The 14026-nt window shown below is 40.9% G+C and overlaps 1 long non-coding RNA gene across 1 annotated transcript in view; it reads left to right on the top strand.

The window, feature by feature from the left end:
- The window catches only part of LOC105261377, a 116076-nt gene that overhangs the window by 68734 nt on the left and 33316 nt on the right, over positions 1 to 14026 (top strand). Inside the window, exon 4 of the long non-coding RNA XR_006592725.1 lies at positions 2146 to 2199. This is a non-coding gene — a long non-coding RNA (uncharacterized LOC105261377). The remainder of the gene's footprint in view (positions 1 to 2145; positions 2200 to 14026) is intronic.

Here is a 14026-nt window from a genome sequence, read left to right as displayed (position 1 = left end):
ATAAAGACCTTCCCATTAAATTTTTTTAAATTATTGTTTGTTTTCTTCTAGTACTTCTATACTTTTAACTTTTAGTTTTTTTCTTTCTTGGATTTTTGTTTGTTTGTTTTGGAGGAAATAAATGTTGCAAAGCATGGATCCAACTTTTTTCTTTCTATCTAGTTCATCATTTATTCATCAGTCCACCCTTTCCCCCTTTGACTTGAGATGCTTCCTCTTTCATGGAATGAACTAATGTATGTGTTTTCTGTGTATACTGTTCCATTTGTCTATTAGTATTCTAGCACTGTACTCTCTTACCTATTGCAAGTTTAAAATATGTTTTCATATATATCTGGTAATACTGGTTCTTTCTCATTGCTTTTTTTCCCTTGCCAGTATTTTCCTGGCCATTCTTATTTATTTTTCCATTTGAACTTTAGGATCAGTTTTTCTATTAAAAAAATTCTAAAGTTATTTTTTTAATTATGTTAAATTTATATCTAACTTACAAAAATAGGTATTTTTATTATATTGAGCCTTCATAAACATTTTTGATGACAATGTTATTACTTATCTTACTGATAACACCATTGACCTAACTGTACTCTTGTTATTTGATCCTTATGTTTTCCCCAATTTTTGATTTTATAAATAATTCTTAGATGAACCACTGTAGTTGAATCTCTGTCCATATCTGTGATTATTACCTTGTGATAAATTCCTAGAAGTAAAATCACTAGTCAAAGGCTGTGAACTTTTGAGACGTCTGACATTGTCACAATTCTTACCAAAGAAATTATGTCTTCCCACAAAATGTGGATGAAAGTGATAGATTTATTAATTCTTTTTAAGAACTTTAAGACAGAGCTGTGAACTTTATTTTATTTTATTTATTTATTTTTATTTATTTTTGAGAGAGAGAGACAGGGGAGGGGCACAGGGGAGAGTGGGGACAGAGGATCCCAAGTGGGGTCTGCACTGACAGCACTTGAGCCAGATGCAGAACTTGAACTCATGAACCATGAGATCGTGATCTGAGTTGAAGTTGGACGTTCAACCAACTGAGCCACCCAGGTGCCCCAGATTTATTAAATTTTTTAACAGTCTTCCTATGTTAACATGTCAAAAGTGATATCTCACTTTTATTTTTCATTTATTTAATCATCAGTGAAATAGGACATTTTTTGTTTACTACGTATTTGTATTTGATTTCTAGTGATTTATTGTCAACATCCTTATTGGGTTTTTTTTTGTTAAAAACCTAGTAGTTTATTTCAAAGTATAATTTTTTTTCCTTACCCATTTTAATGCTGATGGTCTTAATGTTTTTCTTTTTGATTTGTATGAGCTTTTATATATTAAGGCTCTCAAATCTATTTTTTTTTAAACTTTTTTTTTTCAACGTTTATTTATTTTTGGGACAGAGAGAGACAGAGCATGAACGGGGGAGGGGCAGAGAGAGAGGGAGACACAGAATCGGAAACAGGCTCCAGGCTCTGAGCCATCAGCCCAGAGCCCGACGCGGGGCTCGAACTCCCGGACCGCGAGATCGTGACCTGGCTGAAGTCAGACGCCCAACCGACTGCGCCACCCAGGCGCCCCAAGGCTCTCAAATCTATTAAGTCTTATATTTGTGTCAACTACTTTAACACTTTGTTTATTTTTTGTTGTTTATAATATGTTTTTTTGTGTCAATTTTTTTTTTAATTTTAAAACACATACTCACTGAGGGGCGTCTGGGTGGCTCAGTCGGTTGAGCATCCAGCTTCTGCTCAGGTCATGATCTCGCCATTTATGGGTTTGAGCCCTGCGTTGGACTCTGTACTGACAGCTCAGAGCCTGGAGCCTACTTCAGATTCTGTCTCCCTCTCTCCCTGCCCCTTCCCTGCTTGCACTGTCTCTCTCTCTCTCTCTCAAAATGAATAAACATTAAAAAAAAGAAGTTTTAAAATACGTACTCACTGAATGAATTAAATAATACAGAAATAATATAGTAAGTATAGTAATAAGTGATAAAATAGTAAAAAGTAAATTTTTTCTCTGCCCCAACCCTCTCACTTCTGCTAAGGGCTTTGTGTGGTGATGTTTTTTAACATTCAAGATTCTAAGCTTTCTTTGTTGTCAAATATATATAATTCTTACTTTCTTAATTTCTTCCATTAGTTTATGCTCAGAAAGACGTTCCTGTACTGAAATCAGAGGTGGAGGGGAGCCAAAGTGAGTATAGAAAAACCAGTAGGTGGGATATTGAGGTTGTCTGGGCAAGAGATTATTTGTGGCTTGGACTGAGATGATGGTAGACGACATAAAAAGAAGTGGGCAGATCAATATATAATTTGGAGATTGACTTGCTGACAGACTGATGGGGAAAAGTAGTGGAGAGAAGAGAAATAAATGATGGTTCCTGTAGTTTTGGCATATGCAACTGTTGGAATGGGGTTATCTTTTTCACATTCCTAAGCTGAAGAATGTGAAGTCTTTATGATACTTTCTCAGTGATATTCATTGACTTTTATCCCCTTTTGCAGGGTCCTTAAATACAGGCCAACATATCCTTGGTCTGGTTATTATTTTTTTTTTAACATGCCATATTTTAATGTGCCTGCCTACTTTGTAGGAATGTTCTTTTGTTTACAAAGTGTTTTTGAGTTTGTCTCTTGTTCTCATTGATGACTCTTACCTAGGTACTAGTATGGGCTAAGGTTTTCCATTCCCTAGTCAGTGAGAGCCTCAGAAAGAATGTTTGGAGCACTGGAGGATCGAAAACATGGGCGGGGAGGTATTTCTCAGTGCTCTCTGCTGTTATCAGATTGTTGCAATGAGGGCTCTCAGGCAGTTCCTGAGGGCTGGTGCTGCAAAACTTACCACCTCCTTTTATTTCAACACAGGGGTCATCAAAGGAGAACCTAGTTTATGAGTGTGTGGCCTGGAATAGCTAGTTTGGAACTAATCAGTAAAAACACAGTCAGCAGGTTTGTTGTTGATATCCTTATTGTGCAGAACAGCGCTCAGTGAAGCTTCTAGTCCTCCTTGAACTCCACAAACAGGTTCAGGGGACACTGTCGTTTTAGTACATCACAGCAACATCAGAGTCCCTACCATAGGGGAAGAAATAAAGGTGATGGCCTCTGATGCCCCCACCCTATACAATCAGTCTGATGACTGCATATGACCACTCTCCCTTAATGACCCAGAGAAGCGCTCTCTAACTTCCTGCCAGAAGGACACACACCTAGTTGTTTTTCTGAGAGTCACAGTGGCTTCTGTGGAGCTATGCTCTACACATGCTTCCTCCTGATTCTTCTAGCAACCAGTAGCACAGGCCAACAGGGGGAAAGGTTCATTAGAGTTAGAAATGTAGTCTGTGGGCTTAGAACAGCTTTTCTGGGCAAAAGTAACTGATCCTTCTAGGGAAATAAGCAGTCTAGGTCTTTGAAAAATTATATTCTAGCTGATCCACAATTCTATTGCATAATCATGGGTCACACCTGCAGCCAAATTAAATATGTTTGTCACTAGGATATTTCCATCTGGCAAACAAAATACTGTGGTATTATACTGCTCCCTCTTCCTGGAATGTCCTCGTGTGCTATATCTTCAAGGAGGCCATTTGGCCATGTTCCCAAATCCCTGGCCTTTGACCAGCCACCTCCTGCCTCTGCAGACTCCCAAGAGAACTATGTGGAGGGACAGTCCTGGCAAATGAACACTGTTTTTTACACTGTTTATACAAGCCTCACTGCTAGGCTTGTCTGGATCACTTCAGTGACAAAAAGAGACATAGACAAACCCAACAAAAATGGTGGGACCCAAAATCTAGGTCAAAGTGATAAAGCTGCAGCCCTGTGCTTTCCTGAGAAAGCAGGGGTGCAGGAAGAGACTCTCAATCTTATCCTTGTCATCAGTGTCCTAATGCTCTTTTCCCACCTCATGAACGTCTACTCATTCTATGAACCCCAATGCAGAAGCCTCTTCCTTTCTGAGTTTTCCTTGACCACAGCCCCATCCAAGAAGAATGAGTGGTTCCTTCATTTGTGATCCTGTTTATGTTTCTCCTTGATCACTGTACTAGGTCTTATTGTGGTGATCTGTTTATTTGGCCCTCTTCCCAGACACCAAAGGTAGACTCTGTCTTACTCCGCCTTTTATTTCCAGTGCCTGGCCAAGTGCCCGGCCTTGGGAGGTGTTCGGTGTAGTGTGCTGAAAGCCATGTCTTTTGGCACTGGAAACAAGGCACCTGGTTGTACAAAGTGTGCAGTGCACAAACATGCTGGGCCAAGGTGGTGAGTGGGGCTGGTGTGGGCTGCTTTGGGGCTGTCTCTGCGGAAAGGGAGCCTAGTTTTTCACACAGAGGCACTAGCTGGCAGGGCTGTCTGAGCCCAGAAGGGGTACTTCCTAATTTGCACCAAGACACTACATAGGCTTGCAGTCTTCCCGATTGCAGACCCAGGCAAACCAGACCCAGCAGAATGGCAGCATATGAAGAAATTCAAGCTTGAAAGAGTAGTTTCCCTTGTGAAAAGTTTCCACTACTCATTTAATAGGCAAGCCTTACAGTTACCTGATTTTAGAGAACTTATTGTCAATTATGAATAGGAAGAATTTGTATTATGCTTTTCAGTGTAGTGTATTTAGTTCTTTCTCCTCAATTACAATTTTTGAAATGTATAAAATTATACAATTTTAGGCCTGAAAGTTATCTATTGATTTTTTTTTGAGCTTTTAATACTGTCTCTATGCTCAGTATGGACTAGGCACCAAAAACTGTAATAAAAATTGACCAGTGTCAAATAACTATTTGGTGGCAGGTTTTTCATTTGCTAAAAGGGCATTTACCATACAATTCTATCAGAAACAAGAGGCAAAGTGGTCACTATGTTAATGCAATTGGAATTTTATCCGTCTCACTCTTTGGTTTCCACTATGGTCTTATATTGTCAATTTTTCAATGCAGAAGCTGTCATTTCTTTAGTCCATCCCCCTTTTATATGTTCACACCCACCTACTAAAAATAGACTATCAACCATTTGGGGGATATCATTACTAGATTGGGAGAACCTTGAGGAAAGGAAGTAGGTCTCAATCTTATTTGTTTTTTATCCCATGGTGTTATAACATAGTATATAGTTGTTCAATAAATCTTTTTATTTTATTTTTTATTTTTTAAAATGTTTATTTTTGAGAGAGAGAGTGAGAGTGGAAGAGGTGCGGGGGGGGGGGGGGGTGGTGGACAGAGGATCCAAAGCAGGCTCCATGCTGACAGCAGCAAGCCTGATGTGGGACTTGAACTCACAAACCATGAGACTATGACCTGACCTATGAGCTGGAGTCAGATGCTCAACCATCTGGGCCACCCAGGCACCCTCAATAAATCTTTTTAAAATGAAAGTAATGAATGATGGCATTAATGAATGAATGAGTAGGAGGTAATGAGAAGTGACAAGAAGGCTTACACTCTACCTGTGATATTTTATTTAACAAATGTCACAATATTAAATTATTTAAATTTTTTTTGACATTTATTCATTTTTGAGAGACAGAGAGAGACAGAGTGTGAGAGGGAGAGGAGCAGAGAGAGAGGGAAACACAGAATGTGAAGCAGGCTCCAGGCTCCGAGCCACCAGCACAGAGCCCAACGCAGGGCTCGAACCCACCGACCGCAAGATCATGACCTGAGCCGAAGTCGGACACCCAGCCGACTGAGCCACCCAGACGCCCCAAAATATTAACATTTTCTAAATCAGGGTGGTGGATATATGGAAAGACATTATCTTTTTCTCCATGGTGTTTTTCGTATTTCAAAATTTCTAGAAGATTTTTAAAAACCAAGATGAGTAATAGAGGTGATCGCAGTATGACAAAAGTGCCTTTCTTTAAGGATCTCATTACTTAATTAGGGAGTTGTTCCAAGTATGTATAATTGGACTGTACATTTTTAGGAGTTGACTGGGGAGGGGGAATAAAGCAGCAAATAACTCTGAAACTAGAAAAGCAGGAATTGACACAACTTGTCTAGTTGTCAGGGTATCCCATGAATCAGCAGATAGGCACTTTGGCATATTTTAATACATATCCAGCATCTATGAATTATGAAATATGGTCAAGAAGAACGGGATCAATCTAGGTAGCACAATACCAGCTAAATACCTGGAGGTTGGTAGAAATCCTGTAGAGACTTCTGGCAAAATATCTTTTGACCTTTCCAGTGAGATCTGTTCTTTCTCCTCTCCATCCTGCTCTCTTCCTGGAATGTTGACCCGTATGGACTACATCAATGGATGCTCATGACTTCTGCCTTCTACATCTAACAGGGGATGCCTGTTATTTTTGCATGTACAGCTTCCTTTCCCCATTCCTTAGGTTAGAGAACCAGGGACCACCACGTATGCTCTCTCAGGGATTGTACGCTGCAGTGAGTCCCATTCATAGACTCGAAGAGGAATAAGAGTTCTGAAGCTGTACAGTTTTGTGGCCCTGACATAACTCTTTCTTTTGGTAAATGTTCCTCATCTACCTAGATAGTACAATCTGTGTGTCTGCTTCCTTGCCACAGAAGTGGACATGTGATTTAGGCTAGTCAGAGAACTATCTCTAGAAACCACCACTGATTATTGTAGGACAAGGCTCATGACCCAAGGAAGCCAACGGCACTCTTTGAAGGGTTGTTTGAATGGTAGGAGAGAAAGAATCTCTCCTGAGATTTCTAATACTAAGAAGCATGAAAGTCTAGAGCCTCTAGCGGTTCTTTTGCCACATAATAATAAAAGCCTACCTGCAAATAAAGTCAACACAGAGGAAAGGAGAATTGAAAGAAGTAGAAAAGGAGACAGATTATTGATGATACAGGTTTTATCCACAGCTCTGCCTAAATTACTCATGAGCTTTTTGGTTATATGAGCTAATAACTTCCCTCCATTGCTTAGGAGAGTTTGAGTTGATTCTGTGTCACTTGCAACCCCAGGAGTCCTGGCTAAAACAGATGCATAAGCGAAACCATAAATCAGGAACTTGGAATTTGTTTTCTCCTTAACAGAAAACTGAATGTGCTGCTTTTGACAACGATGGTGGCATTTTTCTGCCCACAGCCCTCTAATGGCTTCTCTTCTTTCCCAGGGAAGAAGACGACTGTCCACACATGGCCAGTTGGTCCCCATGTGGTCTGACCTTATCTCTAACCTCCCCCTTTCCTTCCCTTTGCTCACAATGCATCAGGAAACCTGACCTTGGTGATCCTTACACTTGCCACTCATGTGCTCCCACCAGAGAGTATTTGCACCTGTTCTTCCCTCTGTCTGGTCTATGCTTCTCCCAGTTACCTTCTTGACTGTATTCTGTTCTCTTTTCATATGGAAACTTCCCTCATCACCCCATCTAAAATCTGAATATCCCTGTTGGTATTAGTTTCCTAGGGCAGTCATAACAAAATACAATCTAAAAGTCTTATACAATAGAAATTTATTGTGTCACAGTTCTGGAAGCTAGAAGTCTGAGTTTAAAGTGTTGATAGAGTCAGTTTGTTCTTTTTTTTTTTAATTTTTAAAAAAATGTTTATTTATTTTTTAGAGAGAGAGAGAGAGACAGAGCATGAACCAGGGAGGGGCAGAGAGAGAGGGAGACACAAAATCTGAAGCAGGCTCCAGGCTCTGAGCTGTCATCACAGAGCCTGACATGGGGCTCAAACTCATGGACTGCAAGATCATGACCTGTGCTAAAGTCAGTCACTTACCTGACTGAGCCACCCAGGTACCCCAGAGTCAGTTTCTTCTGAAGACCATGAGGGAGAACCTATTCCATGTCCCACTCCTAGCTTCTGGTAGTTTGCTGGCAATCTTTGATGTTCCTTGGCTTGCAGAAGCATAATCCAGATCTGTGCCTTCATCTTCATGCCGTGTTCCCCCTTTGTACATGTCTCTCTGTGTCAAATTTCCCCTTTCATAAGGACGCTTGTTATTGGATTAGGGCCCACACTAATGGCCTTATCATGACTTGATCATCTGCAAATATCCGATTTGCAAATAAGGTCACATTCACAGGTACTGGGAGTTCAGCATCTTTTGGGGGGACACAGTTCAACTCATACCACTCTTCTTATCTTGTCTTATTCTTCTTTATAGTATGTATCACCATTGACATAAACTTATGTTACCATTTTTTTTTTGAATTTTTTTTAACGTTTATTTATTTTTGAGACAGAGCATGAATGAAGGAGGGTCAGAGAGAGAGGGAGACACAGAATCGGAAACAGGCTCCAGGCTCTGAGCAGTCAGCACAGAGCCCGACGCGGGGCTCGAACTCACGGACCGCGAGATCGTGACCTGAGCCGAAGTCGGATGCTTAACCGACTGAGCCACCCAGGCGCCCCTATGTTACCATTTTTTAAGTTTATTTATTGATTTTGAAAGAGAGTGAGGGAGGGACAGAGAGAAGGAGAGACAAAATCCCAAGCAGGCTCTATGCTGTCAGCGCAGAGCCCAACACAGGGCTCAATCCCACGAACCGTGAAACCATGACCTGAGCTGAGATCAAGAGTCAGACATTTAACCAACTGAGCCACCCAGGTGCCCCTATTTTTATCATTTAATGTCTCTCTCTCACCCTACTAAGATGTAAATTCCATGAACATGTGGATATAATGTTACATCCACACTATTTAAAACAGTGCCTAAGCATATAGAAGGTATGCTATCTAATATTTGGTAAACAAGTGAATACTAAACAAGAAAATAGATTCTCCAATTTAAAAATACTAAAGTCTGAAACTTCTCTTTGCAAAGTCAAGTATTTGAAGACACTAAGGCTTCTCCAGTTTCTTTGATGTGCATATTCAGAGTCTAAGACTCACTGGAGATCTATCCAAAATCTCTATCACAAACTAACAAATACCATTACTTTGAAAATAGAAGACTGGATAGAAACACTTGGAGGAAGAATGGAATTTGGGGGCGGTAGATTGAGAGAGGACATGTGAGAAGTGGTAGAAGTTGAATGAGGTTAAAAGTGGTCAAGTTCTTGCAAAATCTTAAAGTAGTGATCTTTATGCCTGACTTCATGACAAAAGTATGCCAGTGGCCATCAATGGAGTTACCTTGTGTTCATTACACATTAAAAAGCATTTTTTTAACATGAAAACAAGTTTTGCCTGCTGAAGATATTAGAAGTGCTCCCTGTGGCATTTATTGTGATATATTATCTGTATATAACTTTATCAAGTGGTCTTATTATTATCCATCTTTCATCTGATGCCCCCTTTGGACTCTGAGCTGAGGGGCAGGAGGCTCTGTCTTTGCTAGCCCATAGACAGTCAAGAGACAAGTGGTAAAAGAAAATATTTGTCGCATACTACACAAAAGAGAGTAAAGAGCCCTTACTTACATAAGGCTTTTATAAATCAGTAAGAAGACAAATGAGCCAGTGGACCAAAGGAAGTGCAGGTGCCGTAGAGACGTTACAAGCTGCTCCATCCTGGGGGATCCCTGGGGGCTCATTCGGTTGGGCCTCTGATTCTTGATTTTGGCTCAGGTCATGATCTCACGGCTCATGGTTTAAACCCCACATCAGGCTCTGTGCTGGCAGTGCAGAACTTGCCTAGGATTCTCTCTCTCTCTCTCTCTCTCTCTCTCTCTCTCTCTCTCAATAAATAAATAGACTTTTAAAAAAGTTGCTCACTATTACCAGTAGCCAGGGAAATGCAAATTAAAATAATAACAAAATTGAATTTTTGCCCATCTGCTTGGCAAAAGTTGAAAAGATTGATAACTTCCAGGCTGGTGAGGGTGTAGATAATCAGGAACTTTCATACTTCTGGGTGTGGGGCAGTATATGGAACTGCATGTTCAGATTTGAAATATTATTGACCTTCTGTCCTAAAAATCCCATGTTTAAGAATCTATCCTATAAAAGAATCCCTCAAAATGATACATATCAATAAAACTCCCAAATTTCAATACAGGAAAGACACAGGGGTGCCCATTTGGTTTTTAAAAAATCAAGAATATGCTATTTCTTGTACTTTTGAATTTATGGAGTAAAATTCCTGTTCTCTACAGAATTAATTAAATAGCACAATCAACATTTATCAAATGGCAAGTAGAGGCAAGGGATGTAGTCAGATTCCTCAAAATGCTGTTTTAGGGATTTAGTTGTGAATATTTAAGAAAATGATTCTTCAGCTTCTACCACTCCTACCCGAAATCAGTCTCTGGTGTAGGTAAACCATTAAACCCCAAAGCTGAGAAGGCAAGAAGTCAGAAGGGCGGGAGTGTATCCAGGGCAGTAAACCTGTCAGCTTTTGCTCCCAAATGTCACTCTCTGTTTTTGCCATCCTTAGTTGTTTGTGTTTATAATAAGAAGGAGAGGGGCACCTTGGTGGCTCAGTCAGTTAAGTATCCAACTTCAGCTCATGTCATGATCTCGTGGTTTGTGGGTTCAAGCCCTGCATCGGGCTCTGTGCTGACAGCTCAGAGCCTGGAGCCTTGCTTCAGATTCTCTGTCTCCCTCTTGCTCTGCCCCTCCCACCCCCCTTGTGCTCTGTCTCTTTCTGTCTCTCAAGAATAAATAACTGGTAAAAATAATAATAATAGAAGAAGGACAAAATCCTGGGGTGCTTGCGTGGCTCAGTCAGTTGAGCATCTGACTTTGGCTCAGGTCATGATCTCGCGGTTTGTGAGTTTGAGCCCCACATGGGGCTGTGTGCTGACAGCTCAGAGCCTGGAGCCTGTTTCGGATTCTCTGTCTCCCTCCCTCCATGCCCCTCCCCTGCCTCTCTCTCAAAAATAAACATTTAAAAAAAAATAAAGGAGAAAGTCCTATTTAGAGCAAGAATTTGCCACAACCACTTTCTCATATTAAGGGAGCAGCTTTATATTTCATATTTATAGCCAGGGGAAAGACCAGGTAGTAGGTAAGCCTCTTTGAATATAAAAGTTGACTCCTCTCACTAGGAAAGAAGAATTATTTTTATCGTACTAACTGCTCTGTGGAAAAAAAAAGTGAGATGAGTGTCGCCTGGGTAGCTAAGTCGGTTGCGCGTCCAACTTCGGGTCAGGTCGTGATCTCATGGTTTGTGGGTTTGAGCCCTGCGTGGGGCTATGTGCTGACAGCTCGGGAGCCTGCAGCCTGCTTTAGATTCTGTGTGTGTCTCTCTCTCTGCCCTTCTCCCACAAGCTCTTTGTCCCTCGAATAAACATTAAACAAAAATTTTTTAAAAAGTGAGAAGAAACTAGACTTCTAGGGTAAGGGAGAAGATGCCGGTCAGGGAAATGGGTGAGATTTGAGGGGTTTGAGAGTGAGGGGAGGCTCACGCAGCACAGGGCACTGGTATCCCTCTCTACCCCTGCCTCCGCACCAGCTGGGAGCCGCATAGGTTGACTGATAGCCTCCAGCTTATACCTCCTTCAGGATCTGCTGTAGGTTTGTTTTTTTGTTCTTTTGGTGTTTTTTGGTTTTTGTTTTTGGAGGGGGGTATGGAGGGGTTCTGCTCTTCCCAGGGAAGTCCCCAGCAATGCCTGAGGCAAGCCCTGTACAAGAGCTGGATCTTTTCGCCAGATAAAGGGCTCTTTACCATGTAAGCTGTGCTTTGAGCATCTCTGATTTTGGCAAAGCCTTTGTCAAGTTGGCCTGGGTTGGAGGGCTCCCCCTGCCCAAGCTGGCTTGCCTCCCCTTTGTCTTCACCTTTTACTCCTCCAGAAGCCTTTTCCACCCCTTCCCCATCTCAGCACCTGCTCCCTGGAGAGCCCACTTGGCACAGCTAAAGACCCTCATTTGCAACTGTAGACAGACTCACACCAGTGGGGGTTTTTAAGACACTTAATGGAACTTTTTCTCATTTTAATTTCAAGTTCAGAATTTAAAACCAAATAATTGCCAATCTGTTCTCTACCATACAATCACTGTGTAACCTTGAATGATGGCTGATTTTGTCTGAGCAAACAGTCGCAGATTCCCTCAAGAACATATTCCTTTTCATTTTTTTGTTGTCAAAGAGAAATGAAAGAAATTCTGGGGGAAAATTACCTACAAATATTGCTACAAAACTTTCTAAATTTTATGAAAGTAGAATCCTAGTTTTAGAATAAGAAAAGATCTTAAAGTGTGTTCCAATTAAAGTCCCTCACTTTACATTGGAGCATTTATCCATAGAGCCCTTGAAAATTATAATCTAGATCTCCAGTTACAAAAGCAGACAACAAACAACACAAAACAACTTTGCAGCCATGTTAGTTAAAACAGTTGATGTTCCAAATAATTATACCTGTGTTTGCATTATTCAGGATTACTGTCATTCTAGGTGGTAACACCCACCTAGAGAAACTAGCATTTATTAAAGGAGAACAAGAAGTTCAATCATTAGGGTCTCTTTTTTCTAATGGATATATTTTCCTTTTCATTGTTTTCAACTTACCAATTGTATTTCCTTTTTTTTTAAGTTTATTTATTTATTTTGAAAGAGAAAGTGTGAGTGGGGGAGGGGCAGAGAAAGGAGAAAGAGAGAATCCCAAGTAGGCTCTGAGCTGTCAGCATAGATAGAGCCTGATATGGGACTCGAACCCATAAACCCTGAGATCGTGACCTGAACCGAAGCTGGACTCTTAACTGACTGAGCCACCCAGGCCCCCCCCCCAATTGTATTTCTTAAAAAGACAATTCCAGGGGCGCCTGGTGGCTCAGTCAGTTAAGTGTCCCAGCTTCAGTTCAGTTCATGATCTCACAGTCCGTGAGTTCGAGCCCTCATTTGGCTCTCTGCTAACAACTCAGAGCTTAGAGCCTGCTTTGGATTCTGTGTCTCCCTCTCTCACTGCCCCTCCCCTGCTCTTTCTCTCCCCCTCTCTCTCTTTCTCTCTCTCAAAAAGAAATAAACATTAAAAACAAAAACAGGACAATTCTGTTTTCTTTTTCAGAAAAGCAATGCATAAGACCACTTCGCCTTTCTGGTCTATTCTATGTGCTGGGGAATTTGCAGTCATATTAACTCAATACAGTGTGTTTTGTGGGGAGAAGCATTCTTTGTTAAGAAGAAAAATTACTTTAAAAATGCATAAAATGTTTTAAAATAACATTAATAAATAGTTATTACTTGTTTAATAAGCTTTTAAATATGTTTAAGGGGAAGTTGACACTCAAAATGATTTTTCTGGGTGTGTAATAGAGAAATAATACATATCAATTCCTTTTATTCTCTAAACACTCGGTTCTCTGCCCTCTTGTGTGATCTCTGCTGAAATTACATCTCCACTTGGCTCTTTCTCCTTTACAAAAAGGAGAAGCTCAACTTCAGACCCAGGCTGCTTGACCTTCATTTATCCACTTTCTGCCCCAGCTGGCCTGGAGCAGATGAGGTTACAGTGAGATTTCTTAGCCTCTTAGGATGACTCTGGTCCCTAGAACTTTCTCTGCTGCTGCTTTGAGGGTCTCTCCTGCACCACCCACCCTCTCTCTCCCATGCCCCATTGACCAGTAGTTCCCTGGACAAGATGGCTAAGGGTCTAAGTCCAACTATACCTGGTTTCTATAGTTTTCCAACTATACCATGAAACAGCCAACTCATCTACAGGAAAGGGTCATTTCAGCTACAAATTACACAGAGATGGTTGAGTGTCTTTCCTATGCTATTAAAATTGAGACAGAGTGTTTCCAAATCAAAGGCAGTCATTTGAGTGAACAGTATTTACTTATGTGTCCTTGTATGTATGTATTATATGTTGGCTAACAGTGATGGCGTCTGTGTTCACAAGCACAGAGTTCAGAATATTTCCACATTTATAATATGTATGTGTAAGTGTTAGTGTAGCCCATATCATAAATGGACAGTTGTTTAAATCTTAAACAGTTGAGTGGTGCCTGGGTGGTTCAGTCAGTTAAGTGGCCAACTCTTGATCTCGGCTCAGGTCATGATCTCCCAGTTCATGAGATGGAGCCCTGAGTCAGGCTCTGGGCTGACAGTGCAGAGCCTGCTTGGGATTCTCTCTCTGCCTCCCTCCAGCTCTCTTGCACGTGTGACTCCTCTCTTTCTCTCTCCCAAAATAAATAAAAATAAACTTTAAAAAAA

This window comes from Felis catus, chromosome F2 (genome assembly GCF_018350175.1).
Source record: "Felis catus isolate Fca126 chromosome F2, F.catus_Fca126_mat1.0, whole genome shotgun sequence".
Lineage (NCBI taxonomy): Eukaryota > Metazoa > Chordata > Mammalia > Carnivora > Felidae > Felis > Felis catus.
The sequence above is the reverse complement of the archived record's forward strand: the minus strand, read 5'-3'. Positions and strand labels throughout refer to the sequence as shown.